This window comes from Dendrobates tinctorius, unplaced genomic scaffold, assembly GCF_039654945.1.
Source record: "Dendrobates tinctorius isolate UK_male_01 unplaced genomic scaffold, ASM3965494v1 ptg000103l, whole genome shotgun sequence".
NCBI lineage: Eukaryota > Metazoa > Chordata > Amphibia > Anura > Dendrobatidae > Dendrobates > Dendrobates tinctorius.
In genome coordinates, this window is record NW_027361771.1 from 32,578,523 (window position 1) to 32,591,277 (window position 12,755).

A 12,755-nucleotide genomic window follows, 5' to 3' on the forward strand; every position below is an offset into this window, starting at 1 on the left:
TGGAACGCTTCAACGTATACCACTGATTCTGAGAATGTTTTTTGTAACATATTGTACTTCATAATAGTGGTAAAAGTTATTCAATATGACTGGTGTTTGTGTCAAAAAATGGGAAATTTTGCAAAAATTTGAAAACCTTCACAATTTTTAATAATAATAATAATAATAATCTTTATATAGCGCCAACATATTCTGCAGCGCGTTACAGTTTAACAGTTTCAAACACAAGTCATAAGTAACAACGTTAACAATACAATAATTAAAGCAAAATAAACCAACTCTGCTCGTGAGAGCTTACAATCTACAATGAGGTGGGGAGATACAAAGTACAGGTGTGTGTTTACAATGATGTATATACAATGATGGTCCAGCCATCTTGAGGGAGTGGTGGATAGATGGAGATAGTGAATGGGCTACACACACTTACACTTAAAATGACTGATTATTGACCGTGATAGAAAGCTCTGAACAAATGTGTTTTGAGGGAGCGCCTAAAACTATGCAAATTGTGGGTGTTCCTAATTTCTTGGGGTAGAGCATTCCAGAGGATTGGCGCATATTCCTCACCAATCGTTACACCGATGCCTCTACCTTGTGCCAGTCATTACACTAGCTACCCATCTACTCCAGAATTCAGTATAAGCTTATTACCCTCACCCACAAAGCCCTCCATGGCTCAGCACCACCCTACATCCCCTCCCTTGTTTCGGTATACCACCCAACCCGTGCCCTCCGTTCTGCTGATGACCTGAGGTTAGCATCCTCAATAATCAGAACCTCCCACTCCCGTCTCCAAGACTTTACACATGCTGTGCCAATTCTTTGGAATGCACTTCCCAGATCAATACGAGTAGTCCCCAATCCCCACAATTTTAAGCGTGCCCTGAAAACGCATTTATTCAGACTGGCCTACCGCCTCAACACATTAACCTAATCTATCACTGTGTGGCACAGCCAAAAGTTTTACCATAACCAGGTTCCCCGCATCATGTTCCCACATGCTTTATGCATCCATTCATCCATCCATGCATCCAGCCCTCTGTGTCTGTACTGTTACACACTTAAAATTATGGCTGGTCCATACAATCAGGGCAATTGTTATCACCCACCTTTCATGTCTACCTTTTTCCTCATAGACTGTAAGCTTGCGAGCAGGTCCCTCATTCCTCTTGGTATCTGTTATGATCTATGTGATTATTGTTATGCTGTAATGTCTATTGTCTGTACAAGTCCCCTCTGAAATGTAAAGTGCTGCGGAATATGTCGGCGCTATAGAAATAAAATTTATCATTATTAAGTCTTGGAGTCGGGAGTGGGAGGTACTGATTAGTGCAGAGGTTAGTCGAAAGTCGTTTGCAGAGGGCATTGGTCGGTTAGGCCGATAGACAGAAATGAGGGAGGAGATGTAGGGGGGTGCTGCACTGTGGAGAGCTTTCTGGGTGAGAACAAGTACTTTGAATTGGATCCTATAATAAATGGGCAGCCATTGTAACGACTGGCGAAGAGCGGATGCGTCTGAATACCGATTAGCTAGATAGACGACCCCGGCTGCTGCATTAAGGATAGACTGGAGAGGGGAAAGTCGAGTGAGGGGAGAGGCCAATTAATAGAGCGTTGCAGTAGTCCAGACGGGATTGGATCAAGGCGACAGTGAGGATTTTTGCTGTTTCCATGGTGAGAAAAGGGCGGATTCTAGAGATGTTCTTTAGGTGTAAGCGGCAAGAGCTGGCAAAAATTTTACATGGGATGTGAAGGAGAGATTGGTGTCAAACGTAACACCCAGACAGCGCGCTTGCTGCCGGGGTGTTATTATGGTGCCACCCACGGAGAGGGAAATGTCAGATTTAGGGAGGTTAGTAGACAGGGGGGCAGAAGAAGTTCAGTTTTGGAGAGGTAGAGGTTTTAAACTTTTAAATCAGCGCAATTTGTGAAACATTTTTTAGTGCGATTTTTTCCAACAAAATTTACAAAACCATTTTTTTTTAAAGGAGCACATCCCATGTAAAGTGACTTTGAGGGTTACATATGACAGAAAATACCCTAAATTGACACCATTTTAAAAACTCCACCCCTCAAGTTGCTCCAAACCACAAGAAGTTTATTAGCCCTACAAGTGCTTCACAGGAACTGAAGCAATGTGGAAGGCAAATAAATGAACATTTTTCCAAATATTTTAGTTTAGACCCAATTTTTCGTTTTCACAAGGGTAACGGGAAAATGAACCCCAAAACTTGTTGTGCACGGAGAAGAAAATGAACATTTATATTTTTCAAAGATTTTACTTTATACCAGTTTGTAATTTTCGGAAGGGTAACAGGAAAATTAACCTCAAAATTTTTTGTGCAATTTCTCGTGAGCATGCCGATACCCCATATGTAGGGGAAAACTACACAGTAGGGTTTGGAAGGGAAGTAGCACAGTTTCTCTTGTTGAATGCCAAATTGGCCGGAATCGAGAGCGGACGCCATGTTGCATTTAGAGAGCCCCTGATGTGCCTGAATAGTAGAAACACCCCCCAAGTGACCCCACTTTTTTAAACTAGAGCCCTTTAAGGAAACACAATACATCCCCCATAATATACGGTAATACCAAATAATATTCTCAAGTAATAGAATAGTGCTTCTCACTGTGCTCCACTGGCATACAGCCAACGATGGCAGACCATGCAGCTGCTGAGGCCTGGTGCCAGTGCAGGAGCCGCTTCCCCCAACACTGTATCAGCATCCTGGATGCCAATAAAATTGAAAGTAATAATGAAATAGCGAGCGCCACCTTACTCATCTAATTTCTTCATTCTCCTTTGACGTCTGACGTCTCAACATTGTGGGTGCAATGATGTCACTAGATGGCGCCTGCTGTGCTGAGATGTGCAGTGCTTCAAAACGCTCACTGCGGGAGAAGTAGAGCGGAGTATTGTATTTTTTTTTACATTGTGGTGACCATTCATTTTTATGCAACTTTTAAAGCCCAAAGTATAAATGCATTACCAAAATCTCTATATATAAAACTGATTGTGTGTGTGTGTGTATATATCATCAACCAATCACGAAGCATCTTTCATTTCACCAGAGCTGTTTAAAAGAAGCTGAGCTGTGATTGGTTGCTAGGACCAACAGTTTTCTCACTGCATGACAATACCTCAGCAGACAGTGACATGGTGGGAGAAATCTAGCATCCCTGAGAACATAAGCTCCAGCCATTATCTGCCCCCGCAGAAAGGAGTAGAGAGCACATGACAGAAATGAATCCCCCCTCCCTGCCCATATCCCAATCACACATCCTCCATCCCATAGGCACATCTTCCCTCTTAAAGGGATCATTGGTATGCAAGTCAGGGCAAATCCATCCAGCGCTCTAGTTTGACGCCAGGCCTCTCTTAAAGAGATCCCCGATATGGAAGTTGGAACCGTTCCACTCAGCGCTCTGGTTCTGACCCCCAGGGTCTCTTAAAGGGATCCCCGGTATGGAAGTCAGGGCAATTGCCTTCAAATGCTCTGGTTCTGATCCCAGGCCTCTATTAAAGGGATTGTTAGGGACGGCGGAACGCACTAAATAATAAATAATAATAAGTGCGTTCGCTGCCCGGGGTCCACCGTACAGAGGTGTTACACTGCTGCTAGGTAATGGCACATGCCCAATATGGTGGTATAACGCACGCGGGTTGAACGTCACCTGGTGAGCACTGGGCGCCCTCTGTTACTTCACAGAGGCGCCGTAGCGTTAAACACAAATGCCGAGCCTGTTGAACTCACAGGTCTCAGCAGATTGCACGCAGCGACAGACGCTGCCACTATATGAAAATATGAAAATGCCCGGTATCAGGCTCACTGTCGGACGCTAGTACTGTGGATCGTATGCACTGTGGCCTGTAGCTTGCCACTGACTGGTGCTGACTCTATCACTAATTCCCTATCCACACACGTAATATCAGAGGGAGGGGAATCTTAATGAGTCATTTGCAAGTCCATGTTTCCGTCATCATTCACACAGTTAGCAACTAGAGTCTATACTAGTGCATGGCCGAGCGGCAATGGGAACCTTTTATAGCCAGGACATTCCGGAAGCTTCCAGATCCCTGAGATGGACCAATCAGATCTGGAGAAGGACCTGAGCATGTGATTCCCGATCCACAATGGGAGATCGTCTCGTGAGCATGCTCAGTGGAGCGACGGAAGGACTTAGCCTCTGGAGTCGCTTGCTGCTGATAATCCTGCGTTGCTATTGCCGGCCCAGAGGTGGCAGCAACAGCCAGACCCACAGAGCTGGTCTGAGCAGAGCGTCGGGAACGACGGGGCTGCTGAGCAGGCTCCTCTGCGGTCGCTGGAGAATGGGAGACTGCTGAATGCAAGGCTTTGGATTCCCGCTGTGCAGCTGCAGGATCCCGACGCCTAACATTACCCCCCTCCTAGGGCCCCCTCCCCTCTGAGCCTCGCTACGCTAAAATGCCACGAAAAGGAGCGGGGCGTGGATGTTCTAAACTAGTTCCCAGGTCCGGGCCTCTGGACCATGACCCTTCCAATCCACCAAATAAAACTTTTTTTGCCATGCACCACCCTGCATCCCACAATGGCGTTGACCTCAAACTCATCCGAAGACAAGTCTGATGTCCCAGCAGATGACTCGGAAAACCGGGACATGTGAACAGGTTTGACAAGGGACACGTGGAAGACGTCAGAGATGGCCAAGTGTGGTGGAAGAGCCAGACGGTAGACCACCGAGCTGATCCGCTAGAGGATTTTGCAGGGGCCAATATATCGCGGAGCGAACTTGGTGGACTCGGCCCGAAGCCTGATATTTCGGGCAGAGAGCCACACCAAGTCGCCAGGGGCAAAAGTTGGAGCGGGGCGCTCTCCTTAGAGGCTCGAATGGCATCCTGGGTGCGATCCTAAATGTCTCCACTGCCCAGTCCGCCACCCTGGAATCAGTGGAAGACACTGGCATCGGGACGGGGATGTGCGGATGCTGGCCGTAATTAAGAAGGAACGGCGTCTGACCAGTGGAGTCAGCCACTGCATTATTCAGGGCAAATTCGGCCCACAGTAGTAAGGATGCCCAGTGATCCTGCCTGGCCGAAACAAAATGTGCAAACGAAATACGTGCTTTATGAACAGTGCGGCGAGACCACGAGCGGAAGGCAACCGCGCGAGTGGCACCAGATGCACCATTTTAGAAAAATGATCGGTGACCACCCAGATGACCGTGCTGCCTCCAAATTTGAGCAGGCCGACCACAAAATCCATGCCAACCATCTCCCAGGGTCTGTCTGCCACCAGCAGGGGATACAGTAACCCAGCCTGCCTCTGCCTGGAGGACCTGTTCCGAGCACAAGAGACGCATGCCTGAATGTATTCTTTCGTGTCCCGAGCCATGTGCGGTCACCAATAAGACCTTGCCAGGGGTTCTGTGGTCCGCTTAATGCCAATGTGACCACCCACCCTGGACGCGTGTGCCCACGTGAGAACCTCTGGCCGCAGGCGAGGAGGGACAAAGGTCTTGCCCGGTGGTACTGACTCAAGAGCGACCGGGGCCACGGTCCTCAGACTCTCAGTGGGGACGATCAGCCTCCTCCTCCTCCGCCGAGACCACCGAGCGAGAGAGAGCATCAGCCCGGACGTTCTTCTCACCGGTCAGATAGTGCAAGGTGAAGCGTCAGAAGAAGAGCGACCACCTAGCTTGACGAGAATTCAAGCGCTGGGCTGTTTGTAAATAGACCAGGTTTTTATGGTAAGTGTACACCTGAAAGGGGAACCGGGCTCCCTCCAGGAGATGTCTCCACTCGGAAAAGGCCAACTTCATTGCCAACAGCTCCCTGTCCCCGATGAAGTAGTTCCTTTCCACCGGTGAAAAAGTGTTTGAGAAGAAGCAGGGATGCTTCCGACCTTGAGCATCCTTCCGGCAAAGGACTGCTCCTGCACCAACGGATGAGTAATCCACCTCTAGGATAAAGGGTTTATCCACATCGGGACGGTGGAGAATAGGAGCTCCAGCAAAATGAGTTTTAAGAGACTAGAAGGCCGCGGAGACCTGTTCTGATGAAACCTTGGGATTGGCTCCTTTTATGGTGAGGGCGGCCAAAGGAGCTACCAGTGTGGAGAAGTGGGGGATGGACGGTAATAATTAACGAACCCCAAAAAGCGCTGCACCGCTTTAAGAGAATGGGGCTCCTGCCAGTCCATTACCGCCTGCAGTTTGGCAGGATGCACAGCGAACCCCTGGGCCGAGATGATATAGCCCAGGAACGGCAAGGACTCCTGCTCAAATTGGCACTTCTCCAACTTGGCTAAGAGAGAATTCGCCCGCAAACGGTCGAAGACCTTGCAGATGTATCTCCGGTGAGAGGCCAAATCTGGAGAAAAGACGAGGATGTCATCCAGATAGACCACCACCAAGGTGGAGAGCATATAGCGAAAGACATCATTTACGAAGTCTTGGAAGACAGCAGGTGCGTTACAGAGGCCAAAGGGCATGACCAGATACTCGTAGTGGCCATCCCTGGTATTAAAGGCTGTCTTCCACTCGTCTCCTTCGCGTATGCGGATCAGGTTGTAAGCCCCCTGTAGTTCTAACTTAGTAAAGATCCAGGCCCATTGCAAACTGTCAAACAACTCAGAGATCAGAGGAAGAGGGTACTTGTTTTTCACTGTAATAGCATTGAGACCTCTGTAGTCAATGCAGGGACGCAGCTCTCCGCTCTTCTGTACGAAGAAAAACCCTGCCCCTGCTGGCAACACCGACTTCCTAATAAACCCTCTTGCCATGTTCTCCCAGATATATTATGACATGGCCTCCGTCTCCGGAGAGGTAGAGGATACACGCGGCCTCTAGGAGGTTCCGCGCCTGGCAAAAGGTCTATCGGACAGTCGTAGGGGTGATGCGGCGGAAGCGTCTCTGCTAGAGTTGAGCGAAACGGGTCAAAAAAATTCAAAAGTAGCCGACTTTTGCCAAAGTCAGGTTTCATGAAACAAAACCCGACCTCAACGTGAGGTCGGCCACGAGGTCGGCGACTTTAGCGCCAAAGTCGCGTTTCAAAACATGCTTCAGCGCCCTTTTTCAGCCAATGAGGAAGAACGGACACTGTGGGCAACATGATGACATAGGCAGCGGTCCCCACCATCTTTGAGAAGGGCATGCGAGTGATTGACTTGCTTTGAGGGCGTCACAGGGGGTATAAAAGGGCGTGCACGCCGACCGCCATCTTACTTCTGCTGATCTCAGTATAGGGAGAGATGCTGCTGCTGCAGATTCTGTAGGGAGAGCGTTAGGCAGGGAGGAAGAAAAAAAATCAGCTGCTACTGCTAGCGATTTTGCCTGTACAACACACCAGTCACTGTGGAGTGCAAGGGGAGGCTATGTTTTGGTGGATCAGCTCTGTTGGTTGTTAGGCTGCCTTATAAGGCAACCTGATAGCTGCATTGCTGGTTTCACACTGCTTTGCAAACTGCTTTTTTAAAAGCAATCCTTTTTTTTTTTTTGTCCTGGTGAGATACTGAGAGTGCATTTTTTCACACCGTACAGCGGTGTACGCTGCTCTCTCAGTACCGTGTAACGGCTGTTATCACAGCCACAGTGAAGCTAAGGGTGTGACTCTGTAACGATAAGTTGAGGAGGAGTTGTTCCGTTCTTACAGACCTCCACCTTATAGTTTTGTCTGTTTTTCAAACAGTCTAGTCTATTTGCTGTTTGATTACATTCAAAACTATAGAGAGACAGCGTGTCAGTCCGTAAACTAAAAAAACACGGAGCTTGACAATTTAACATACACCGGACAACGGTGTACGTGCACGCTGCTCTCTCAGTACCGTGTAACGGCTGTTATCACGGCCACAGTGAAGCTAAGGGTGTGATTCTGTAAGGATAAGTCGAGGAGTTGTTCCGTTCTTACAGACCTACACTCTAGGGAGATTCCAATCCTGCCCTGTCCTATATAACATTTTTGACAATGTGACCACCCAGAAGTGTGTAAGGACATTCCATTTCTCCCGTCCTATGTCACATTTTTCACACCAGCCAAATTCAGCCTGTCTTACAGCGGTGTGATATACATTGGGCCTCACACAATACATCAGTGTCCAGAAGTGTGTAAGGACATTCCATTTCTCCCGTCATATATCACATTTTACACACCAGCCAAATTCAGCCTGTCATACAGCGGTGTGATATACACTGGCCTGACACAATATATCAGTGTCCAGAAGTGGTAGGAGAATTAAATTCTCCCCTGTCTTATATACACCTTGTACCTTGTTTTACAGTTCCATATCGTTGGTGGAATTGTGGGTACATTTTTAAAAAAAAATGAGGAAGTGTGGTGTAAGAGGCCGTGTTGGTGGGCGGGGGTTGCCAGCTGTTAATGATGGTGTTGGTGTGGGATCTGCTGGTAGTGGCAAAAGCAAAATAACACCAAATACAGGAGGTGTTAAGCCTGCATCATCGTCTGGCTCCACAAGGCCTCGAAGGCTCCCTTTTCTGGGAGTAGGTAAACCGCTTTTAAAGCCGGACCTTCAGGAACAAGTTTTGGCCTACATTGCTGACTCGGCCTCCAGCTCTATCGCCTCCTCTTCTGAACTTGTAAAAAATAAAAGCACTGAGTCGTCTTTGGAGGCTCATGGTCATGAACCACACCTTTCTTTGTGTCCTTCACCCCAAACAAAATTGAAGGATGCGGCAGGCCACACAACAGATTACTCCATGGAGCTGTTTTCACATACCATGCCTGGGTTATCAAGTGAAATGGTGAATTACCCAGGCCAAGATGAATCTGATATGGAGTGCACTGATGCACAGCCACTGATAGATGATTCTGCTGGTACATTCACTCAGAGCACGACATTGTCCTCGCAGTGTACTGAGCCAGATTCTGACCCGGATGAAACTCAGGTGCCCCTTCCCGCATACTATACCACCGTACACGGTGACACAGAGGAAGGTGCACATGACATTGAAGAGGAGGTGATGGATGACCCAGTTGTTGACCCAGATTGGCATCCATTGGGGGAAGAGGGTGCCGCTGCCAATAGCTCCGAAGAGGAGGAGGAGCATCCGCAGCAGGCATCGACATCGCAACAGCTGTTATCTGGCAGGCACGAAGCAGTCCAAAAACGGGTTACAAAAAGCCAAAAAGTTGCTGGACTGCTGGGCCAGACGGTCAAAATAGCACATCGTGCAAGGACGCAAAATGTCTTCCATAGTAGGAAGAGTGCAGTGTGGCACTTTTTTTGAGCAAAATCCTAATGATCAGGCCAAGGTAATCTGTAAGAAGTGCGCAAAGACCTTTAGCCGAGGGAAAAATCTGAAAAATTTGAATATCAGTTGCATGCTTAGACATTTAACCACCATGCACTTGCAAGCGTGGACGGAACACCAAACCTCAAGTACCATATGTGCAAATGCTCCCAAAGAAGGTAGTCAGCAACGCTACATTGTTTCCCCCACTGTAAGCCCACTGGTTAGCACAGCAGCAAATGTTGAGGTGTCGTTGCAAGGCCAAAGCTGTCAGGGAATCATAATGTTATATCAACGAAAGACTGAATCTAGGCCATCAGAAAGAACACCAACTCCTTCACCATCATCAACCCTCTCTCAGTCCGCCCTGTCCACCGCTAGTTCCACCATAGGCATCTCTCAAGTCCAGCTCACCCTGCCAGAGACTATGAGTGGGACATGAAAGTACTCATCCTCTCATCCGCGTACACTGGGTTTGAACGCCCACATTGCCAAACTAATCTCGTTAGAGATGATGCCCTATCGGTTGATGGAAAGAGCAGCTTTCCTTGAACTCGTGGCCTACGCAGTACCACGCTATGAACTACCCAGTCGCCACTTCTTTTCTCGCAAAGCCATCCCAGCCCTCCACCTTCATGTGAAGGACCGCATTGTCCATGCACTCAAGCAATCAGTGAGTAGAAAGGTGCACCTCACAACTGATGCATAGTCCAGTAGGCATGGCCAGGGCCGTTACGTGTCCATCACTGCGCACTGGGTTAATGTGGTGGACGCAGGGTGCACAGGGGACAGCGGTGGTGGGACTGTGCTGCCTAGCCCACGGTATAGGAAACAGTTGGCTGTAGGCGTTCGACCCTCCTCCTCCTACTCCTCTTGAAGCGAAAGCTCGTCCCCAGAGCGCAGTCGCAGCAGCACTCCATCCACAGCTGCGAGTGTTGCACACGAGGTGTCCCCCTATCGATCAGTTAGTGGAAAGCGTCAGCAGGCTGTGTTAAAGTTGATGTGTTTGGGCGACAGACACACCGCGGAGGTACTGGCCGACTACTTTCAGTAACAAACTGAGTCATGGCTGGGCAGTCTACATCTTGAGGCAGGCAAGGTAGTCAGCGATAACGGCCGTAATTTTGTGGCTGCCATAGCCCTTTCAAAACTCAGACACATACCTTGCTTGGCTCACACATTGAACCTGGTGGTGCAGTGCTTCCTCAATAATTATCCAGAGTTAACAGGCCTGCTCCAGAAGGTTTGAAAACTGTGCTCGCACATCCTCCGGTCGCCCGTACACTCCAGTCGTATGCAGAAGCTGCAGCGATTGCTACACCTTCCCAAGCACCGGCTAATTATCGACGTTGCAACAAGGTGGAACTCCACCCTGCACATGGTTGAGCGGGTGTGCGAACAGAGGCAGACCGTAATGCATTTGTGGGAGGATACCCGGACAGGCATTTTGAGGGCAGACATGGAGTTGACAGGTGTGCAGTGGTCAAAGCTGAAAGACCTCTGTAAAGTCCTTCAGTGTTTTGAGGAATCCACACGGCTGGTAAGCGCAGACGACGCCATCATAAGCATGAGCATCCCACTTATGCGTCTGTTCATGCAAACTTTGACGCACATTAAGGAGCAGGCGTCTGCAGCCGAGGTTGACGAAGAGGAAGAGGAGGAAATCCTTGATGACAGTCAGCCATTGTCTGCTCCGGGACCTCTCCTGGACGAGGTGGAGGAAGAGGAGGAGGAGGGTGATGATGGGGATGATTATTTAGGGGAGGAGGATGCTTCTCGTGTATCCAGAGAAAATGTTGGCGTGGCAAGGTCTGGTACAGGGTTTGTGCGTGACTGGAGGGATGTGGATTTGCCAGAAAGTGCTCCTCCACCAAGCAGTCGCACTGCATCATTGACACCGGGAACATTGGCCCACATGTCAGATTATGTCTTGCAGATCCTAAAAAGGGACCCCTGTTATGAATTAGTCACCGAAGGAGGAAAAAACAAATATACAAGCTAAGTCCAGAAAACCGGAGAGGTTGGTAGCTATCGGATTGCAGACCCCTGATCCTATTCACAAAACTAACAGTAGCCGTGGGGGTTCCTACGGTGCCTTAGACCCCTCGTTCACAGCCGGAGAACTAAATAAGCCTAAAGAAAGAAAGGGGAAATCCAAACTGCCCCAGAGCAGACCCCAAAGCAATAGATAGCCCCCACATGTATTGTCGGTGAAAAGCAGATGAAAACACAATCACAGACAGAAAGACAGGTTGAGCAAACGATGGGGCCCAACTAACTAAATAGTAAAGGACAGAAAAGATGCTGGCTGCAATCCGCAAAAATACTGCCAAAATAATGTCCAACACGTCTGATAGAAAAAAGGCCCTGAAGTCACTAGACTTCAAAAACACTATATCAGCACTCAGGTATATTCTGAAGACTGAGCAAAAGATCAACTTGACCAGAGACAAAAATGGAGCTCAGCCTGTACCAACAAGGGCAGGCAGAACAAAAACACTAAGTAAACAGACAATATCTCATGGAAAAATAAGAGAGCAAATACTTAGCTTTCAGAAGACAGGTACTGAACTGGTTTGCAAGAGCTCAGAGCAGAAAGGATCACCAGCACCCCTGTAGGGCGTCGGCTGCCTTATATCCACTCAGTGATTCCGGGTGTCCAATCAGGCTCCACCTGTTCAGATGACAGGTTCTTCCCAACCCAATCAATTTCACTACCTCTCTTCACCAGCAGAGGGAGTTCATCAGACATCAACAGTGAAGGGGAAAATGAACTCACAACAGACCCCCCGCATTGCTAAAATGATGAACGATGACGACTACTGGTTGGCCAGCATCCTGGATCCACGCTATAAAGGCAAATTCCAAAACATCATGCCACAGGAGAACCTTGACCTAATATTGGCTAACAAACAAGCTACTCTGGTAAACCTGTTGGTTGAGGCACTCCCAGCACACAGCAGCGGTGATGGTTCTCACACGAGCCGTAGGGGCCAGGGGCAGCTTGGAAGAGGTGTTTGTGGTGCACACATCAGAAGTGGCGTTGGAGACAGGGGTTTCATGACCATGTTTTGGACTGATTTTTCAAGTCCCGCTCACACAACTGGTAATACTGCATCGATGGAAAGTGACAGGAGACAGCACTTATCAACTATGGTTACAAACTACTTTTCCTCCCATGTCGATGTTCTCCCTCACAGGTCATTCCCCTTTGACTATTGGGCCGCTAAACTGGACACCTGGCCTGAATTGGCACAATATGCATTACAGGAGTTCGCTTGCCCAGCTGCAAGTGTGCTATCGGAAAGAGTCTTCAGTGCTGCTGGATCAATCCTGCCAGAAAAAAGGACCCGTCTGTCGACCCAAAATGTGGATGAACTAACCTTCATTAAAATGAACCATGCATGGGTTTCCAAGGATTTTGTCCCACCTTCCCCTGATGACACATAGGTTGACAGAAAAATGGCTTGCTTTGGTCCTCCTCTTCCTGGGACTTGAACAATTTCGCCTTTTGCATCAGCTGAATGTCCAAC